Below are 11,687 nucleotides of genomic sequence, written 5' to 3'. Positions count from 1 at the left end.
AGCGCAGACGATCCTCTTGTTGGTTGTCGAGGAGCGGATAAACTATAACGATCAGTCATAATCCCACCCACTTTGAAGCGGTACTAACTGCAGTGGAAAAGCAACCGAGCTAAAGCGAACCGAGCCGAGCCGAGTCTTACCACACAGTGGAAAAGCGAAGCGAGCCGAACCGTGCTGAGCCGTACCGAGCCGTACCATGCAGTGGAAAAGCGCCATATGTTGTTACAAAAGATTTCGATTTTAAACAAATGCTGTTCTTTTTAACTTTTTATTCATCAATGAATTCTGACATTTCTGAAGGATCATGTGACACTGAAGACTGGTAATGATGTTGAAAATTCAGCTTTGATCACATGAATAAATTACATTTTAAAGTTTAGAAAACCCTTATTTTAATATTTCACAAATCATTTTTTTCTGTATTTTTCATCAAATAAATGCAGCTGTGATGTGATGTAGCCTAATATAGTGTGTAATGTGAACTTCATATAACAAAAAACAAATAAAAATATTTTAAAATAAAAATCAACCCAGGGACAGTAAAGTTACAATTGTAAAATGTGCCAGAAGGACGTCTTTCACCGAAGCATCTCGTTTTTTCATCATCTTGTGCATTGAGCGCTGTGTTTAAGGTGAAGTGTAAAGTTAAAGAAATCCAGCTTTTAAACACACATCCTGAGACCACAGTGATCCGTCGTTCTCTGTCCAGCTGTTCCCTGTGAACGGAGGGACACGAGGAACCACCAAACTGCGTTTATGATGACACTATACGAGTTTGTTTTACATCCTCAATATTCTGTAACGTTTCCCACAGGAGACGACGGCGGGCCAGAGGAATAAATCATTCTGCTGTATCTGTCGATGGCGGATCATAAAACGCCAATTGCTCCCAATAAACGTTCACTTTCATTCCCACACTGGGATGGTTTTGGGTGGCCTGAGATCTTATAGTGTGGATGCCCGTGTTTATTGTGGGGAAACTGTGAAGGCTTCATGAAACACACAGCGCAAGTGTCCCGACTGAAGATAGGATTTAACCTGACATCTGGAGCGGACACATCTGCTATCACACACACCACTGATCTGAGACCAGTTCAGCAGACATTAATGTGGCTAATGTGATGGACACAAACAGCTGTGATTCAGAAACAAATGCCTCCGATCATAAACAGTGACCCTAAAATGTATCTTGGGCTTATTGCATAAAATAACCAATCATTTCAACATAAACTGTTCAAAAATGTGGGGTTTTATGTTTGTGTGCTCCTTTAAAAGTCTCTTCTGCTCACCAAAGCTACATTTTTTTGATTAAAAAGTTCAAAGAAAGTTTAAAAGAACTACATTTGAAATAGAAATCTCTTGTCACGTTATAAACTGTTATAAATATTACTGTATTTTAATTTGTTCATTTTTTTTAAAGTACCAACCCCACTTTTTTTTTTAATGGTAGTGTACATATTCCAATAATTAGCAGGAGAGTGGCATTTTCTGTGAAAAGATCACAACTTTTCAAATGATTCATTATTTAAAAAATGAATGTGTGTGGCCTTTTCAAGCTTAAAATAACAATAATAATTTGCTAATGCTTTAATGCAAATGATATGTTTATGGCTAAAGTAAATTACCAGCAGATGGTGCAAATGAGCCATGAAGAGTTATTTTGAGAACAACAACAGATGTTCAGGGTTTTCTTGAGTCAACAGAGTCAAATCTCAAGTTTCAGTCATTTTTATAAATCCATTGTGAAATACGGGACCATGTGGCATTCCATTTTTATTAAAGGAATTATTCACCAAAATTTTTTGTTTTTTTTGGTTTTAACAACATTTACATGTTGTTAATTTTTCAGTTGAACACAAAAGGAGAAAGGATTTTGCACTGGAGTTATACAAGATTGGATTTATTAGGTGGTTGCTTATTTTCTTTTATTCTTTTATTTATTAAACTTATTAAAATTAAATATTTTTTTGCTGGTTTGCTTTGAGTCATTTTATAATGTGAACATTTAATTCCGTATGTTCTGTTGTTTTGTGATTATGTTGTGTTTTCAAACTCATACGGTGGCTTCAGGGTTATTATCGTTAACTAAAACAAACTATGAAAAACATTTCTTTTAACTGCTATAAAGCTTAAAATAAAGTTGAACTTAAAAATGAAAAATGTTGTAAAATTATTAACTGGAAATAAATAAATAAATAAAACTAATAGTGAAATAAAAATAAATTAAAACCAAAGGAGCAATATTTTAAAAAGAAAAACGAATAAAATAACAAAAGCACACAACAAAATGACTAAAAATTAACATGAACACTAAAAAGTAAAAATATAAAACTAAAATAACACAGTGTGGCTTTGTGTGAGAAACAGACAAAAATAGTTAATGCTGGCAATATTAGTAAATACAGTTGATTCGGTTCAAAAAGGTCAATATTAATGCTGATCTGTTTAGTCATTTCAACACTTGAAGACTCAAATACTTTCATTAAATGTAAAACAGTGACCAGGTTGTATTCATAATATTCCCAATTATTCTACAATTCTTTTGGTTTCCACAGAAGAAAAAAGGCTAGCAATTTATTTTACAGTATATTACATGTACTTGCCAGTAAATTCTGCATAATTACATGCAATTAATCCTAACCCTACATGTTGATGATTAATATTACTCAGTACTTAAATGTATAATTAGACACTGTAATACTGAGACCTTAAAATAAAGCATAACCGAGTAAAGTTAGACAGATATTTGGGTGAACTTTTCTTTCAACCAAACCTTTTGATTGGCAGTGTTGAAAGAAGTTGTTGAAGGAAAGTCGATATATTATGATTTCCAGGCAGAACATGCAGATTGCTGAGCTCATATTGCTGTACTCATATAATAAAGATGTATAGGACTCTTTAAAGATAACAGCAAACATAACAAATGATCACATGAAAGTTTTATCTTTATGATAAATGCTATATTTTCTCTCCAGCGTTATGATTTGCTTTAAGGGTTCTCGAGAGGCCAGAGCTCCAAAAACAACAATAATCAAAGCAATCAAATCAAACAAACGCTGATCATTAATTTCTCAGTCATTTAGTTATCCAAGAGATTTCCAACTAACTATTCCAAATATATGTCAAACACTGTCTGGCTTTATTCCTTCAACTCAATTATCTCTCTCCTCAGAAGTTTCTTCAGTTCTGTCACTGGTGTGATGAAACGCCATATTTCCATCACTTGTCGGGTGACAACAGTTATGATATGACCAACACTTCTGCTGGCAAGGGCTCCGTCTGCCATTACCTCACTGGAAAAACAACCGCTGTCATCGAACACAAACACAAGATCCACTCCTCTCGACAGGAACTGTTTGAGTGACGCCTGAGTCACTCTCAGAAAAAAAAGGTACAAAAGCTGTCACTGTGGCCGTACCTTTTCAAAAGGTACACCTTTGTACCTAAAGAGTGCATATTGGTCCCTCAAAGGTACATATTGGTACCAAAAGTGTACATATAAGTACCTGAATGGTACATATTAAAACCCTTTTGAAGGGTACTGTCCCAGTGACAGCTTTTGTACCTTTATTTCTGAGAGTCTGCCATAAGTGTCTCCTGGATCATGTAATGCCTTTAGTCTGAGAGTCTGGATCAGTAAGATTTATATTTTTTTAATTCAGCAAGGATGCATTAAAGACATTTATAATGATATAAAGATTTCTATTTTGAAATGAACTCAAATCAACTTTACTGAGATTAAAGAATCTGGACTGTGCATTGACTGTTGAACTATTTCTGTCTTGATAATGAGTGTTTGGCATGGTAATGGGTATGACAATGCTGATATGTTTGGTCTTGGTGGAATAGATAACACTGTTGCTGTTGATTATTGCTCCTGCAGAGCAAGTACGGGACTTGCGACATGAATTACCCGTATAGCAGACGTACAGGTGGAGCTGGGGAGGGGGAGGGTTTCTGAAAGCACACTGCACTGATGAGGAAAATGCTGACCAAGTATTTGAAGGTTGAGTCGCGAGCTCATTGGCTATTGATACAGCAGGAACCAATCAGCTGTGCCCTATAGAAAATGATTTGATTGCCTCTGCTACAAAGTTGATACTAAAGAAACTTCAGTTAAATCCCGTGATCAACAAACTCTGAGAGACAAATGCATGTTAGATGTATACTATATTAGTTGTTTAAATGGAGCCTTGTTCTATCCTCTTAAATCATTATTACTGTAAAAATGATCAACTATCTCAACTTAAAGTTTGGTGTCAAAATAACTTTCCCAGATTTAATTTGAGATAACTCAAATATCTAAGTTGTCACCAAATACAACTTCACATTTCAAGCTGACTAGACTTACAATTTGAAGGCAGCACAAAACATTAACTTTAAGTTTTTTTTTTTTTTTTTTTTTTTTTTTACTTTAAATTATTTACACTCACTGTCATAATCAATATTATTTTTTTAAATGTAACACTTGTAAATAGAGATATTAAGCATTATGGGTGAAAAAAATTGATTCTATATAGAACCGTCATGCGCTTCATATTGAACCTTTTAGGGTTTCCAATCATGGGATAATTTTATGTATTTAGTTTTAATTTATTTTTCATTTTCATTAAATTTTATGAATTTGAACAGCTTGTAAACATACTTTCATCACTAGCAAAAATTAAAGCTGCTGTCCGTAACTTTTTTGGTGTTCAAAAAAGCGATGTGTTCGCTTTGACACATCCAGTTTAAACAGCTTATTTCTGTAGAGACTTCTGAAAATCCCAGCATCAGAAACAAGTGGATGGTTTATTTTAATGCCGTCCCGGATCACACTGGAGGATTATATGTTTGTTCAGAGCATTTTGTTTTTTAATCAATGCATGGTGTAATGGAGAGTAGAAATATGAAGCCGTCGACTGTATTAGATCTGACAGCAGCTGCATCACAAACCATCAATTACTGAATTCATAGCGCTTTGTCAGTAAATGACGGTTTATATGGATGTTTTAGATACACTTACATGCAATAGTGAGTGGACGCTGATACTGTTTCCTATGCAATGACGTTATCCAGTCATAACAGTGGCAAGGCTTAAAGGAGCCGCGCATTAAAACGGATAATTTCAGACAGAGGGCTGAAAATAATAATTTTTCCACGTATTTATTTTTGTATTCTTTTTTGGGCAAAAAACTATTAAAATGAGTGAACATATTAAAAGAATTGTTTTAAGACTTTAAAGGGACATTGTGTAGTAATTTCTCCCATCTAGCGGTGAAATTGTATTTTGCATTCAAACGAATTGTGCTCTCCAGCGTCTCGCTTTTTCAAATGCGTGTTGCATCTACGGTAGCCGTTATGTACCAAAAAGCAACTTTCTGCTGCTTTCAGTCACGTGACGCTGGCTCTGAACGAAAACGTGTTGTGGAAACGCGTTGGCCTTGTACTTTTTGACCCTCTCTGCTATTATAGTTTTTCAAGATGGCGGAACGACATGGAAGCCTCCGTGGACTTACCCATCCCATGTATATAAATATAATAAATTCTTCGTTTACGAGGATAAGTCAGATAATTGGCAGAGGTATTTTTACACCATTGAGAACAATATTGATTTTAGATAATAAAATACCTTAAAAAACTACACATAGTCCCTTTAAGACTTTTCTCTTTATATAGAACCTTTTTGGGATAAAGGGTTCTTTCAAATAGTCAAAAACCCTATTGTTCCCTATAGAACTTTTCTTCACATATAGCGATGTGATTCTCTCATGCACGGGCCGCTGATTTGGACCCAGACTCTGTTGTGGGCCTGTGTTATCAGGGGAGTGTTTCTGTGGCGTCCAGGCACCCGGTATGGGTGGTCAAGAGGACGACCACAGGCTTTCACTCTGGCAAAACTCCCAACCCGCAACACACCCCTGCTGCTCTCCGAAAACAAACAGCTCTAAAACACCCTTTGTCTTTTCATTACACACTTCCATTCCTCAAGCTGAGCTCTGGCGGCTTAGTAACAAAACATCATACCAATGAGGAAAACTGCAAACATGTCGCATCTTTTGCGGAGGTGCGTACAAATTATTTGCTCGTCATCGCCTATTTCAGCAATTATGCTAAATTTGGGGAGTCAACTTTGCAAGTTAATGGGGAATGCAAGTTCTCATTGAAGAAAAAACAGCCTGCGGCGACTTCTGGCCTAACGTCAAAGAGTTTGTGGCTCTGAATCAACTCTTTCTAAAAACTCATGCAATGTTTTCGCATGCAAAATCAACTACCCAGCAACACTGAATCGCCGTCTCGCTTGATAGCTGTTATTCATTACAGATTTTCCATAAACAGATAAAGTAGTAAAGCTTTGATTTTTTTTCCCCCTTTAAGAAATATTTTTTTATTTTCCTTGTTTATTCCCCAAATTCTCATTGATGTTATGGCATTGGCTATTTTCTAAGCTAGGCTGGAAGCAATTGAATTTTGTTGTACAATATGTTACTGCTACAGCACAAGCTTTGTGAAATATGATATATTATGAATTTACTTCAGATTTTTGTGTTTTCCAGTTCAATATATTGAAATATTGACTCTTCAAAAGCTCTTATGCTGAACTTAAAGGGTTTTGAACTTGAAAACACATACTACAATGGTGATTTCATTCAATTAAATCAGTGCATGTGTTGAGTTGTAGATAAAACTGAAGCACGTATATTTTATCATGCAAAACGCATTTAATAAAATATGTGCTATACAACAGCCAGTCTGGAAAATATCAAGGCAAGTTTCTAAATTTACTCTTAGCAGCTGAAAGACGGTGTCTGTAAATGATAACTTTTGCAAAACCATCTCTACCTTTCAACAGGCAAGAAAACTGTGGCTCTTTTGTGCTCGAGTCCAATCAAGCAGAACGATCTGGAGAGGAGAGATGGGTTTAATGGACGAGGGAAAAGAAGCTTGCAAAGAAAAAAAAAACAGAAAAACTTTATGACTTCGCTTTGTCTCGTTATTCTGACAGTCAGAGGAAGAAAGCAACTTTTACATGTCTGCCACAGATTCCTAATGATTCCTGTTAACAAGACTTTCTTTTGTCTGTTTATCTCTGTGTGCAGTGACATGTTTAAATCACTGAAAGAGCTTCATAAGCACTACAGCAAACACGAGTATTATTAAGAGCTTGTTTAAGACCGTCTTGGTCTTTGGTTATTGCGTTTTATGCTTCTGTTACTCTGTGTCTATCCAGACTCAAGTCACATCACCAACCATGTACTTGCAATTAAGGCCGTGTGTCCACCAAAGCGTTTTTAGCCAGCTTAAAATGCTGGACGCTCTGCTGAAAACACCTAGCTGTGGGCGCTTGAGAGCGTTTTTTCAGTTGAGACGATTATTTGCTATGATACAGAATATCGGCAGCACAGTTTACTTGTAACTCATTTCGCAGATAATTTGTTTCATACTAAAAATTTATTTTTCATCCATCTTGTTCGGTTAGCTCTGCTGGTTGACGTCGTTGTACAGAAAGAATGTTGTGACAGTTGGTCGGTGTGGTATTAGCTCCGCCCCTCCTCCACTGTGATTGGACGGTTGTGTAAAAAGTGACAGTGATGAGCGCTGCGTTTTACTTAAAGTTGAACATTCTTCAACCCTCGGCGACCAGTAAAAAACGCCTCATTACGCTCATGGCTTTTAAAAAAAAAACGCTCCCATTGAAAACAATTGAAAAAATACGCCAGCCGTGTGAAAAAACGCTTTGGTGGACACACGGCCTTAGTGTCTGACAACAATACATTCAGTTCATACTTAAGTATATTCTTTTAAAGGATATTATTTGCATACTGAGTACTCTTTTTAAAAGTATGCTAAAGTGTGATTTTCCACAAAGGTCGGTTCTCCCAAAAATAAAATTCTGTCATCATCCTGTCGTTCCAAAACACAAATTAAAATTATTTTGCTCCCACGGAAGAAAGAAAGACATAAAATTTTGGAATGACATGAGAACATAATGACAGTTTTTGATTTTGTGGGGTGAACTGTCCGTTTATGATGGCGGTCTGCATGATATTGGATAAAGTAGTACTTGCTGAAACTCAATACAGTTGCTATATTATTTCTCTTCTGATTCCCAGAGAGGGAAGTGACAACATGACGGAGTGATTGGGGACAAATTCCTGCTCCTGCCTTGACAACTTCCCAGCAGGGCAACGTCTGCTTTGTCTTCGCAACAGAAATCTCACTGTGATGATGATGATAGCCAGGCTCTTTCTGGACCATCCCAGAACCAGCGTCCATGAAGAGCCTCGAGAACCTTCGACTTCCTCATGCGTTGAGAACATTACAATGTTTCACTCAAAAATCTTCAATATTGTCATTATTTACTCACCATTTCAAACCTGTATGCTGCAGAAAAACACCATAAAAATAATCAATCACATTGTTCCTTTTAAAATCTTTTAAAGTCATGCAATTGCTTTGTATGAGGAAAAGACCAACATTTAAGTCAAGTTAAATATTAAAACATGCATACTAAAAATTGCATGAATACAACATATGCTAAAAGCAAATGCAAATGAGATTTTGAATATTTTCACATGTCAACAAGGACCCAAATTTCGGTCTGTCCCTCACATATGATTTCAGATGACTTAAAATGTAGTGTACGTTTTCTGAAAACTGGTGGATAATCAAAAGCATGTCAATTTCTAGCTCCTCGCCTGTTTATTTACCCTGTCTGTTGAAATTTGATTCAATCAAACATGAAAATAATGCATGACATTTACATGCAAGGGCAGGAAAAGCAAAGAAAGACAAGCGTCACTGAACAGACAAAGAGCTTGCTTTTAAGAGAATATGTGGTATATGACCCATAAATTTGTAAATATGTTTAATGTGGCATAATAAATATACTTCAACCCTATACAGCCTACTGTATCATGTTTAATATGCAAAATTTGAATCCCTCTAAAATATTGCTGAAAAACCTGTTGCACACAATCTACTACAGTCCTTCTGTTGCCTGACTGATAGTTTAGACTTTTTAAGCAAGTAAAAGTCATTTTAGTATAATTGTGAAAACGTCCACCTTCAGCTCGTGGTTCATGTCATTTTGCTGTGACATCTTACAGATTTATATAAAGTAGATTTAAGATTAACTTTCATATTGTTAATACTATTTCAAAATGAACACCTACTTGACTGAAACTGAAGCAAAAATAATTGATTTGTTCATCTCTCAATCCTCATTATGTTTACAGAGCGTTGATCATAAAATTAAGCATTTAAATATCTCACTAAGGCATATTTTTGGTAGATATAGAGTGACGACTGATATTTATATTCATTTTATGCAAGTAGTCTGGATATCCTGTCATAAAGATCTCATTGATTTATATTACAAGCTATCAGAATTTGTTGATAGCTTTTTTGAGAAACTTTTTGACAAAAAGATTTTTCTGATTGTTGTTTTATACGTCAGGCTTTACAGGTTTGACAGCTGAAACAAAGAGGCCGTCGACACTAAAAAAGTAATGAGTTTTGAGTCGAGGCATAAAGAAAGATCACAGTAAGAGAAAGAGACAACTAAAATGTGGATGGGGAAAAAACAAGACAAATGCGTTTGCGTGAAAATGATCCAGAGTAGGTGTGAACTGGGAGTGCGGGACAGAATTTTCTGGAAGCTTTCCTGTCGTAATATCTCACAGTTGCCTCTCGTTATTGTTTCTTCGCCTGGTGGTCTAAGCTCAGAGAGCTCTAGTTCAGAGGATAAATCTGGGCATGTAAGTGAATCCGCACCTAGAGATTCAGTAGTGATCTTAGTTTTCACCACTCAGAGATTCACATGTCGCCCCAAAATACCCGTTAAGCCCCGTCCAGACAGTGACACATTAGTCTGAAGGAGCCAAACCACATCAGTGTGCCATTATTAACAGCACATTTTATGGTTCTCAAAAGCTGAGAAATATGCTCCATGTTTTTCCAGCGTAGCGAGAGTGTGAGCTTGTTGAGAGGCCGATTCAATCTCCTGACTTTCGCTACACCAGATGAGGCATCCTTTCTTCAGCCAACTCAATATACAGAGGACTGAACTTTAAGACACCTTCTTCTCTCTGACGTCAGAGCAAACACATGGTATTCACATCGACGGCTAAAACTGTAGCAACACGACAGGAGCTGCAGTCGTTCTCCCACTGCATGCCCTCAGTCCTAAAGAATGACCAGAAAATGGATCTTTGTTGCATTTTTAGGGGGATCGACTTTGCCGTACATATTGTTCAGGACTATAAAGGAGGAGGGGGATGATGACAGACACGATCCATGCGTTGCTTCTGAGTTATTAAAACTTTGATCGAAGCAAACACATCAACATTCAGACCCAAGCAGGGCCAGAGAGTCACTGAGGGCCTTAATTGGGGCCCCATGAGATGGTTCATAATAAATGAGAAGATTTCCATTTCAAGTCATTTCACCCATTTTACACTGGTAGCAATCGGTTATATGTCACTTTAAAACACAGTAAATGTAAAGTAAGTAAAACACTAACAATAATACAGTGAAGTGTGCAATCACTGTATGCAATTTCAGATTTACCCTATAGTATATTCACTTTTGCATGCATGCACAAATTGTTGTTAGTTGACTTTGAATTTTTGTTGCATTAAATAAACATTTATACTGTCAACATATGCACTGCACAAATTTTGTCAGGAAACCGGAAAAAAAGTAGTGGTTAAACTAAAAAATAATAACAAAAGCACAATAAAATGGAAATAAAATAAAATATATTTAAAAAAACTTTTAAGTTATATATAGTCATTTAGTTTAACTTACTAAAATAACTAATACTAAAACCAAAAGATAAATAAAAAACAGGGAGTTCTGGGTGCAGGTAACATGAGAAAGAGTAACAATAACAGTTATACACTACCAACATTGTAAATTTACAAAGCTGGTTGAAAATCTGAAAACTTAAAATTTTTAAATGCCCTTTTCTGTGATGTATTCATAATTCTATTGATTTGTCACCAAGATAAAGTTGTCTTAATATAGAGGAGGTTTTGATAAATTTGCAAGAATGACTTGAAAGCATCAGTAAGAATGTGTTAAAAATTACAAACCAATCAGTAATGTTTTTCATGACTTTCCAACAAGAGTGCGTTAAAGATTTTATTCCAGATTTTATAGCTGTATAAATCATTACATATTTTCTATTTATAAAGAAAAAAAATTGAATAAAAATCTATTTGTAAAGTAACCTTAAAGTTTAATGACAAAACAAATATGTCTAGCAAATAGTATAAAATATTCTTAGCTTAAAAATAAAAATTGATTGAATATGCTAGAGCCAGTGAAAGTTTCAAACAAACATTTTCATTCCTATATTTTGTGAAGTGATTTAAAATTATTAAAGAAAGAATCATGATGCACTGCTGAACTGATTATCATTTTATACAAGTTGGGTCAGTTTTCATGATTTTGCCTTGGGCCGCATGATCCAAGGGTCTTAAATCTTGGATCTTAAAAAGCTTGAGAACTTGACGAGAACTCCCATAGTTCATATAGTCAGTTGGACCGTCCTGCCTGCTTCAATCCTGGCACATTTAAGTTGGTGTGGTTTTGTGCATTGTGTTAAAGGGTGAACAATTCTAACCTACACACAGACACACACACTAATAAAAAATTCATAGGAGGACAGGAATGTCCCTCTGTCTGCGTAACTGGCTTCC

This window comes from Siphateles boraxobius, unplaced genomic scaffold (genome assembly GCF_051911475.1).
Source record: "Siphateles boraxobius isolate OS27281-9 unplaced genomic scaffold, OSU_SipBor_1 90, whole genome shotgun sequence".
NCBI lineage: Eukaryota > Metazoa > Chordata > Actinopteri > Cypriniformes > Leuciscidae > Siphateles > Siphateles boraxobius.
This window is presented reverse-complemented; position numbering follows the sequence as displayed.